The following is a 10,929-nucleotide window of genomic DNA, read 5'->3' on the forward strand; positions in this document are numbered from 1 at the left end:
GCTCTGATTTTAGTCCTAGTGAAACCCCAGCTACACTTCTATGATTGGACTAAGGGAAATGGGACTAAGGGAAAGCCAGAGGTGTAATTCTAGGAAATAAAGCTTTCTACCACATCTCATCCTCCCATGGGGTCTTCCAGATATGCTTATCCCAGTGGTACCCCCAAGAACTCCACTCACACTAGCAATCGGGGGGAGACAAGGCACGTTTTCTTTTTTTTTTTTTTTCCCCTTTGCACCCCACCCCCTTCCCTCTGGCAACCACCACACTGCTATTTGTGTTCATGAGTTTCAGAATTTATATCCCATATATGAGTGAAATCATATGGATCTTTTTTTTTTAATTTTTTTTAATTTTTTTTAATTTTTTAAATAAATCTTTATTCAGATTATTACAATTATTTCTCCTTTTTCCCCCCATAGCTCCCCTCCACCCATTTCCCACCCCACCTTCTGCCCTTACCTCCCCCCCACTGTCCTCATCCATAGGTGTATGATTTTTGTCCATTCTCTTCATGAACCCCCCATGCCCCTTTCCCCCTGAGAATTATCAGTCCACTCCCTTTCTATGCCCCTGATTCTATTATATTCACCAGATTATTCTGTTCCTCAGGTTTTTAATTCACTTGATTTTTAGGTTCGCTTGTTGATAGATATGTATTTGTTGTTCATAATTTTTCTCTTTACTTTTTTCTTCTTCCTCTTCTTTAAGAATACCTTTCAGCATTTCATGTAATACTGGTTTGGTGGTGATGAACTCCTTCAGCTTTTTCTTATCTGTGAAGCTCTTTATCTGCCCTTCAATTCTGAATGATAGCTTTGCTGGGTAGAGTAATCTTGGTTGTAGGTTCTTGCTATTCATCACATTGAAAATTTCTTGCCACTCCCGTCTGGCCTGCATAGTTTCTGTTGAGAAGTCAGCTGACAGTCGTATGTGTGCTCCCTTGTAGGTAATTAACTGTTTTTCTCTTGCTGCTTTTAATATTCTCTCTTTGTCTTTTGCTCTTGGCATTTTAATTATGATGTGTCTTGGTGTGGTCCTCTTTGGATTCCTTTTGTTTGGGGTTCTGTGGGCTTCCTGGGCTTGTAAGTCTATTTCTTTCACCAGGTGGGGGAAGTTTTCGGTCATTATTTCTTCAAATAGGTTTTCAGTATCTTGCTCTCTCTCTTCTTCTGGCACCCCCATAATTCTGATGTTGGTACGCTTGAAGTTGTCCCAGAGTCTTCTTACATTATCTTCAACTTTTTGGATTTTTTTTTTTTGCTTTTTGCTTTTTCGGTTGAGTGTTTTTGCTTCTTTGTATTTCAATTCTTTGACTTGATTCTTGGGTTCCTCTATTCTGTTTCTGGGTCTCTGTATAATATTTTTTATTTCAGTCAGTGTATGTTTAATTTCTAGTTGGTCCTTTTTCATATCTTCGAGGGTCTCGTTATATTTATCGGCCTTTTCTAGGATATTCTTAAAAAGTCTTATAAGCGTGGTTTTGAATTCTATATCCAGTCGTTTGTTTTCCTCCATTTCTTTCGTTTGTGATCTGATTCTTTGACCCCGCATTTTCATTGATTCCCTGAGTTGGTAAGGTAGATATTTGTGCTAGGTTTCCAATATGGCCCAGTGGGTCTGCTTCCCCAGTTAACCTGAGGTGGACACTCTTGGTGCACCCCTTTGTGGACTGTGTGTACAGCCTTGTTGTAATTAAGTCTTGATTGTTGTTGGTATCACTGGGAAGAATTGACCTCCGGGCCAGTTGGCTGTAAGGATCAGCTGTGTCTATGCTGGGAGAAGTTCGGTGCTGGAGACAGCCTTATAGGATTAGACTTGCCAAATTGCAATAGCCTCTGTGCTCAGCTTGGATGGGGTGGAGTCTCAGTCTTGGCTTCCTGTCAGCCTTGCCCTTGCGTGCATGTGCGCTTTCAGTCCTCCGCCTTCCCCAGCTCCAGTCTCCGCCTGAGAGTCCAGACTCCTTCCACAAGAGCGTGGGTCCCCAGGGGCTCGCCTGGAACTGGGGTTCACTGCAGTCAGAACTGGGGCTGAGTGCCGTCAGGAGCCTCTGTCTCCCTTTCACTAGGGAAAGCCTGTGGCAACCTCCACAGCCTTTGTGCGCACTGGCACGTGCGTGCGCGCTTTCAGTCCTCCGCCTTCCCCTGCTCCCGAGTCTCCGCCCGAGAGTCCAGACTCCCCCCACAAGAGCGTGGTTCCCCAGGGGCTCGCCTGGAACTGGGGTTCACTGCAGTCCGAACTGGGGCTCAGTGCAGTCAGGGGCTTCCTTTCCCCTTCCGCCAGAGAAAGTCAGCCAGGCTCTCAGCCGCCCTTCCTCTCTGCGCGCACAAAGCCCCTTTGCCGTACCTCCAATTCTCTGTGAGCTTTCCTCTTTCCTTCTAGTTGTAGAATTTTCACTCAGCCAGCTTTCCTGTGGTTCTGGATGGTGTCCGTTCTGTCTTTTAGTTGTAGTTTTGAAATTGTTGTGTAAGGCAGCAGTTTAGGTGTTTACCTATGCTGCCATCTTGGTTTCTCCACAAGGCACGTTTTCACCTCAGTCTTTCTCTCAGACTTTTCTCCTAACTTTTCTTTTACCAGAGATCACCCCGCCCCCAGATTTGTGTCTTAATCTCCCTACAAAGTGTTGCTCAAGTCCATCCCTCCAGTGGGTCTGCATTTGTGATGGCTCACTGTGTAAATTTGTGAACCTTGGCTGTCTCAACTGCCCCCTCTCAACAGGCACAGCTTCATTAAAAAAAGAAAAAAAATATATATCTTTATAAATATATTTATCTTTATATATATATAATCTTTATTGTTGAGAGTATTACATATGCCTCCCTTCTTTCCCCATTGAACACCTCCACCCCCATACCCATCTTAGGCACAGCTACTTTTTATTGTTCTCTTTTATAAACATCAAAGTTATTTTATTCCACAAAACTATGACAGTGTCTTCAAGGCAAAGAACATATGTGGATGCCTTGTTCCTAGGGCGAGCCTAGCACAAAATCGGAATTCAGTGTTTGTTGAATAAAGGGATGAATTTAATGAATAGCGAGTAATGAATAGCGAGTTAATGAATGCCTACTCTGGCGCTGAGACTCAGCTGTGAGAAAGGTCCCTATGTCTAAGGAACTTAAGGCAGGCGGTTGCAGGTTGGTGGATGTCTTGAGTCAAGTAGAAAACCCAATGCAGATGTCCTAGTTTCAGCTGAGAGAACTGTGGTAGGCAGGCAACTTTTCCTCTATGCAGGGTTTACATTCTTAATTTTGACAATCTGCAGCTGAGGGGGTGGGAAAAAAAGTATTTCACTGTATTGGATTGGGTATATTTTTCTAGCGGTCTCTGTCACTGACTCCCATGTTGTGCTAACCCCAGTAAGAGCCTGCAGACTGAATTCCTGTATGTAGTTGGGAAACAAATTGAAGCAACATTCGGGTTTTGTTTACTTCCAACACTGATACTCTAACAAACGCCTAGCATAAATATCTTCCTTTATTAGAAAGAACAGGAGTACAAAACTGTAAGGCCCTATAGCTCAGGGGTTAGAGCACTGGTCTTGTAAACCAGGGGTCGCGAGTTCAAATCTCGCTGGGGCCTAATAAGTATGTTTACCCTTTTTAATTCATCTCACCCCACTCCCTCACGTTCCGATAACCTTGACCCCACCACAAATTCGGCCACAGTCGTCCAGATCTCCGGCATAAACATCGCCCGGCCGAACGGCTTCCGCTCAGGTTCCTGTGCCAGTGCGCAAATGCTGCTTTTGCTACCGAGGTTGTCGCGGAATCCATTCTAAGCTGACGGAAGCCTCTACGGACGCGCGTGGCGAGAGTGGCCTAACCCGAGCCGGGAGGACGTGGTAGAGAAGAGAATGGGATCGAGCCTCGGCTAGTCGCCCTTGGCAGGCTTGGATCCCAGAACCAGGTCCTCCGGCCGGCGCCAGCCTTCCCAGGCGGGCAGTCCTGCAAGGTTTCATGTTTCAGTGGGTTTTCCAACACTTCCGTGTCCCAGCCGGGGGAAATGCAGGTGGAGACTTGGACCCCCAAATTTGATTCAAAGAAATTGTGGCTTTCTCTTTAGAAAACCTCAAAATATTTTCACCAAAAGTCAGTTCTCACAGAAACACGGGGCTTATATTCTCTCTTCCACACCCACTGAGTCCCCGAGTCTGCCGACGTGTGAGTGGACAAGAGCTTCAGCTGGCCGGGGCCCACGCGCCTGGGGGTGCGGGGAGCACAGGAAGTGAGGAAATGAACAGGCTCGCACCCTCTCTCCGGCTCGGAATGGCGCGGTAAGAATTACGTGTCCCACCGCCTCAGTCCCTAGTTCTCTGTTGCCCGGATGGCTGCTCCCAGGCTAGACACATACCGAGCAAGGGAGGCTCGGGGCCCGCGCACTACGTGAAAACAACGCCCACCCCCACTCCCAACCCGGGGGAGTGGCCCCCGTTCCGCCCGAGGCCTCAGCATGCACCGGGACTAGCAGCGCCTGCTAAAATCACGGGTTGGCCCTGTTTCTAAAGCAGAGAATTCAGCTCTAGAAGGGTTGTCTCCAAAACCGTGGGTGTAGGGACGTTCTCACAAGACGCTTACTACATGATGTCTGTTCACTAGCAATCAGAAACCATGTCATACCCACTAGGTTTATCTCTATCCTGAATAGGGAATTCTAGAACGCGAGCTCACGTGCTCCCTTCGATAGCTCAGCTGGTAGAGCGGAGGACTGTAGTCATTTCCTGTCTAGCTATCCTTAGGTCGCTGGTTCGATTCCGGCTCGAAGGAGAGGTTGACATTTTGGCTTATTCACGGTGTATCACATCTACAAATCTTGTCTGATAGGCTTGTTAAACAGTGAGAAATAGGAGTTAGCACCGGTTCAACTAACCAACTGGAAAAGTTCCTAGTTATTGCATTAAGATGTGCTATTTTTTTTTTTTTTTTGGCTCTAGGTTATTCCTAGGTTGCTCTCTGAGGCCCAAATGTCGGCGACATTCGTTGGTACAGAGTATTGTATAAATGTACGTTTGTGCTCTGCGGCCTTCGCGACATTAATTTGAGGAACAAACCCCTTAACTGTGACCTTCAGCCCGAGGGTCTGACCCCAATCTATAAATACATCCATGCAGAAAGAGGGCCTTTTAATTTACTTAGCTTTTTATATATTTCATAATTCCATTAAAAGATTTTTGAGCCGTAGCAGGAAAGGGGGAATAGGATTTGAAGTGAACCGGGATGAGACTGGGAGAGAGAATTCCAAAGCGAGAAAACAATTTATGCAAAGGTAGGGAAAACTTGACTCTCATTTAGGAAAACTGCAAGGGTCTGGAATATGCCAACACGCGCCAGACTGGCTTACCACCAACCAGCTCCAGCTCCCGATACTTTGATGCCCAACAGTCTCGTCCCTAGATTTTATGCTCCCGCGGGGTGGTAGCAACGCGATAGATACACTTCCCGCGCGTCTGTCCTGGGGCTGGGGACCCTACAGCCTTGCAACCCAGTGCGGCTTGGACCTTCGGTCTCCAACCTGTTTCCCTTTAGATTCGAGCTCGCGGCTAGACCCATCCCGGCGGGACTCGGTGGAACTCGGAAATGTGGCCTGAAGTCTCCAAGGCTGCCTCTCCTCCCTCCACTTGGCATCTGGAAGGGTCGTGGTTTGGGGAGAATAATCAATGCTAGGTCCAGAGTCAGATATGAGACGTCACAAAGATGGAGAGAAAAATTAAGCCGGGCAAAAAGTAACAGCCACAAAGAACAAAACTAACCAGCCTGGTAGAAAAGTGAAATTCAGAGGAAACACAGCAGAGCTACAAGCATTGTGGCTCGTTGGTCTAGGGGTATGATTCTCGCTTTGGGTGCGAGAGGTCCCGGGTTCAAATCCCGGACGAGCCCAAACTTTGCTTTTCACTCATTTAGGAGATAATACATAAAATTCTGTTCCGTGCCAACTCTTGTTATTAGATGGTCTACAAACCAGAGGTGCACTGAACTAACGCGAAGCAAATGCTGGCTGATGACCTGTATTAGAGACCGCACTGCCTGGCTGCTTGGACTCTAGGTGCCCCATTGCTCCTGGGAGCAGCAGTTCGTGTGTGTCCGGAGTCCTGATTTCGCGGACCGCGTGTCTCCGACACAGATCTCCAGGGTTCGCTCGAGGGCCCGGCAGGGACTCTCCCGCTGCGCCCGGGGCTGCAGCTGGCGCTGCACAGCGGGTTCCGCTCCAGCGGCCACGCCCTGAGGCGGCCGCTGCCAAAGCACAGCACAGAAAGCCACGTAAGGCAGAGGAGAATGAAAGAAGTAGATAATCTTGAAATTATCAAAGAAAAATGGGTTTGTGAAACAGGATCTGACAACCAACCTCTTAGTGATAGTCAACTAACAACTTGTGAATATTTTGTCGACAGTCTTTTTGAGGAAGCGCAGAAAGTTGGTGCCAAATGCTTGTCTCCCACTGAACAGAAGAAACAGGTAGATATAAATATAAAATTATGGAAAAATGGGCTCACGGTTAATGATGATTTCAGAAGTTATTCAGATGGTGCAAGTCAGCAGTTTCTGAACTTCATCAAGAAAGGGGACTTGCCATTGGGATTACAGAGAACATCTGATAAGGAGGAGGTAGATGTAAGAAACACGAAGTATGTGTGGCAACGAAACCCGTGTTCCAGCCATTCTCTGGACAGGGTCACTGACTGGGAAGTGCCACACCAAAAATTATTTCTAAAACAAAAAGTATTGAAGTTGAGATGAAAAATAATTTGTCTACTGTCCCACTAAACAACCTGGAACCCATCACTAATATGCAGATCCGGTTAGCCAGTGGGAAAAGGGTTGTTCAGAAATGTAATATGTCTCATAGGGTTAGGCCACATCAAAGACTCCATTGAAAAATACCAAGGATCTCAAAGAAGTCTTCCTTTTTCGCTGGCCACAGCTCTTCCTTACCCCAGGTTGCTAGATGAAGTATTCAGCTGGAAGAGGCAGACTTACCGAATGCTCTCATTCAGAGACTCCACAAAACCACGGAACCTTTTCGAGAACTTTCATAACATTGATCTTTGACACACTAAGTGGAAAGTTTGCAGAGAAGTGATGGTTTATAAGTGAACATGCAAACCAAAATGGGGGACGCGGGGAGTCAGGTTCGCTGAACTTTTGGTTCAAGACCTATTTAACTTCCTCCAAATGGGAAGACTTTTAAGTAAGTACAAGTTAGGAGAGGAAACTATGACTGGAAACTATATTCAGTGCACTGTCTCCCAAAGGCTACTCAGAAAAATATGCTTCTTTTCAATTACCAATAATTCAACGTAAGATATATTAAAGGACTATATCATTTAGTGTCTTAATGTGGTATTGAGAGAAGTTAGCTTGAAAAGCAGGCAGATAGGGCATGGGTCCAGTGGAAAACAAAGGCAGGTGAAACATAGGCAGGGGCAGACACGGCAGTTTTAGCAGCCTAACCACAGGAACCAACCAAGCAGAAATAATAAAATGTTTCTGGACTCAAAACGGAGGCATGGGAAAACAAGGGAGGGCCTGTAGCAACAAGATGTATGAATGCATAGAAACAGAAAAAGTTCAGCATAGGGACAGAGAAAGAACATAGAAACAGGGAAGGTTTAGGTCCGTTGCTGGGCAAGAACAACTGAGGGAATTAATCAGGTGACAACACAGTAGACATAGAGCAGGCTTATAGCAAATATATACCCCTGGGCTACAAGGCTTCAATGGACAGCCCATTAATGGGTCACCCTCCCCTTGCAGGGAGTCTGAATGTGCTTATAATAAAATTTCCACACTTTTGCTTAAACCTTCTGGTCCGCGTAGCTCATTCTTTGGCATTGTGAAACACAACCCCGGGAAACCATCTCGGCTCACCGTTTCCAGTTATCAGTATAAATTAGCAAATATGTTCACAGCATCATTCATTTAAACATCATTCCCAAACAGCAGTGATTTATTTAAATGTTAGCTTGGCTCGGAATTTTTAAATAGCAATACATTAAAAATTATACATGACAGGTTAAAAGCATCAGTGTCCTTATTTTATACCTGAGATACAATCAAAATGCTAGAAGGAACTGCTTCTACCATGGCTATGCCTAACCCTGGAAGTGTTCTCATCTGTATTCTCTAATGGCAAGGTACACTCAGATATTAAGTTGGCAATAGTATCTAGAATTTTCATGTAAGAATAAAATTCTGTAGCTTAGTATAATGTCAGCATTAATCTGTCTACTTGCATTTCTACATTTTTGAGAAGTATAATTTAAAAAAAATTTTTTTTATAGATTTCAGAGAGGAAAAGAGAGATAGAAATATCAATGCAATGATGAGAGAGAATCATTGATTGGCTGCCTCCTGCAGGCCCCCTACTGAGGATCAAGCCTGCAACTCAGGCATGTGCCCTGACCATGAATTGAACTGTGACCTCCTGGTTCACAGATTGATGCTCAACCACTAAGCCAGGCCAGAAGTATAATTAAAAAAAAAAACTATGTTCTCTCCGGGAACCTCAATTAACCCCCTATTTTCTTTTCTTTCAAAAATTAGGGACTTATTCTTAGCTAACATTTGCAGTGAGTCATTCATTTGAGACTGCTTACTTAGAATCTAATGTTGTGTTGTCACATTGCTAATTAATATTTTAAAAATGCCTTATGTAATGTATGGTTTTCTACTCCATACATTAGAGTCAACCTGTGTACACATTCAAAGGTTATTTATTATATTCTGATGTCACCAAGGAAGACTTGCTTTGTTTCTTAGACTTTAAAACCAGTTAGACTTTAATATTCACTGTCCGATTGCAGCCCCTTGCCCAAAAATAAGTTTAGGAAGCCTTTTTGAAAATGATCTGTGGAATCATATTCAAAGTGAAATATACATTGAGTGTGCAAGGAACTAAGCAGGCATGCCCATCCACAGTAATGTTCACAGGGCACTGGACGTCTGCTGGAAGGAACTGGTCTTAAACTGTTTGGTCTCAAGACCTTTTGTTTATGTGGGTTATAAATATGTTAAAAGTTACACATATTTATTCTTATAAATAAAAAACATGTAAATATTTAACAAAAGAAGAAAAGAAAAAGAAGGTACTCCAGTCATGAGGAGAAAAACTATCATTTGGCAAAGAGGATAGGAAAAGCCATTCCAGGGAAAGAGGAAGGACTCTGGCTTTTGTCAAAAGTGCAGATGTCAGGTTATAAGCAGGCAGAGGTAAGAGGCTGGTCAAGTTATTGTTGGAAGCATTTACCAGTGTGATTCACAAATGAAAGTAGATGGCTAAGAAAGTGGACCAAAGCAGGCTGGCAAAACCCCTCTTTAGGAGTTTACTTCATACTGTATTTGAGAGAAAAGCAATCTGTGTAAATAGTTATTCTCAGAAGAACACCTTGAAATATTTGGGAAAGAGAGAATGGGCATAAAGCCCAGAGTTTGTTGAAAAGTGAATGATTAATTATTTTCTGTTTGGAAATAGAGCCATGTCAGCAGGCCTGTGTCCCATTCTCCCTCTATCAGAACTGTCTCCCCTTCCTGGAAGTGGAGGCATGATCCTTCTTTTCACATGAGCATCATCCTCTTTTAACCATTACTTCTCCTCTTAAGTAAGTTTCATGCCTATAGACTCAAACTATGTAAGAGTTATAAAGAAATGTGGAGGTTAACCTCTTCCCTCCATCACACAATTTACTATTAGTCTTAAGGACAGAATTAAACATATGTACTCTGTATAAAGGGGGAAAGTACACCAGCACCAGAGTTCTTAGAAGGAGAACCCAACCTTCCCCTGTTCGTATAGAAAAACTATTGGCTTGAAGAAGAGACAGAAAAACATTTCAGAAAAAGGAGAATAACTTTCAAGTTCAAGCTGTCAGAACATTTTAAAAATATATGAATATACTAGAGGCCCGGTGCACAAAATTTGTGCCTGGGGGGGGGCAGGGAGGAGTTGGGTTGGGTGGGGGATGGGGGGGGGGTGTCCCTCAGCCTGGCCTGCACCCTCTCCAATCTGGGACCCCTTAAAGGATGTCCTACTGCTGGTTTACAGGGATCTGGCCTAAACTGGAAGTCGGATATCCCTCTTGCAATCCAGTACTGCTGGCTCCTAACTCTGCTCACCTGCCTGCCTGCCTGTCTGATTGCCCCTAACCACTCTGCCTGCCAGCCTGCTTGCCCACAACTGCCCCCCGCTGCTGGCCTGATCGCCCCCAAATCCCCCCCGCCCGCCAGCCTGATCACCCCCAACTGCCCCCCCTACTGGCCTGCTTGCCCCCACCTTCCTTCCCCACTGGCCTGCTCACCCTCAACTGCCCCCCTGCTGGCCTGCTCACTCCAAACTGCCTCCCTCCCTCACTGTCCTGATCACCTCCAACTGACCCCCATTGACGGCCTGCTCACCCCCAACTGGCCCCCCTGCTGGTCTGCTTACCCCCAACTGCCCTGCCCCCCCACCAGCCTGATCACCCACAGCTGCCCTCCCCTCTTGGCCTCCAACCGCCTCTACCTCGGCCCCACCACCATGGCTTTGTCCAGAAGAACATCTGGAAGGTCTCCTGGAAGGTCTCCCAGTCTAATTAGCATATTACCCTTTTATTGGTATAGATAGAGACCTGATGCATGGGTGGGGGCCAGCTGGTTTGCCCTGAAGGGTGTCCCGGATCAGGGTGGGGGTTCCCTTGGGGCATGGGGCAGCCTGGGCGAGGGGCCTGTTGTAGTTTGCAGGCTGGCCATGCTCCCATGGGGTGAGGGTACCTGCTGCGGGGGCGTGGCTAGCCTGGGTGAGGGGCTGAGGGCTGTTTTCAAGCTGGCCACAGCCACTTCAGGGTGAGGGTCCTGGTGGGGTGCTGGCCAGCCTGGGTGAGGGGCTGAGGGCCTTTTTCAGGCTGGCCACACCCCCTTCAGGGTGGGAGTCCCCGCTAGGGTGCCTGGCCAGCCTGG

At 46.1% G+C, this 10,929-nt stretch overlaps 1 pseudogene across 1 annotated transcript; it reads left to right on the forward strand.

The window, feature by feature from the left end:
• The first annotated feature begins 6,264 nt into the window (after positions 1-6,264).
• Positions 6,265-7,034, forward strand: LOC308253605 (UBX domain-containing protein 2A-like; annotated as a pseudogene). Its single transcript has one exon. The product of its transcript is annotated as a UBX domain-containing protein 2A-like (transcript).
• The last annotated feature ends 3,895 nt before the right edge of the window (positions 7,035-10,929 follow it).

This window comes from Plecotus auritus (genome assembly GCF_963455305.1).
Source record: "Plecotus auritus genome assembly, chromosome: 1".
Classification (NCBI taxonomy): Eukaryota; Metazoa; Chordata; class Mammalia; order Chiroptera; family Vespertilionidae; genus Plecotus; species Plecotus auritus.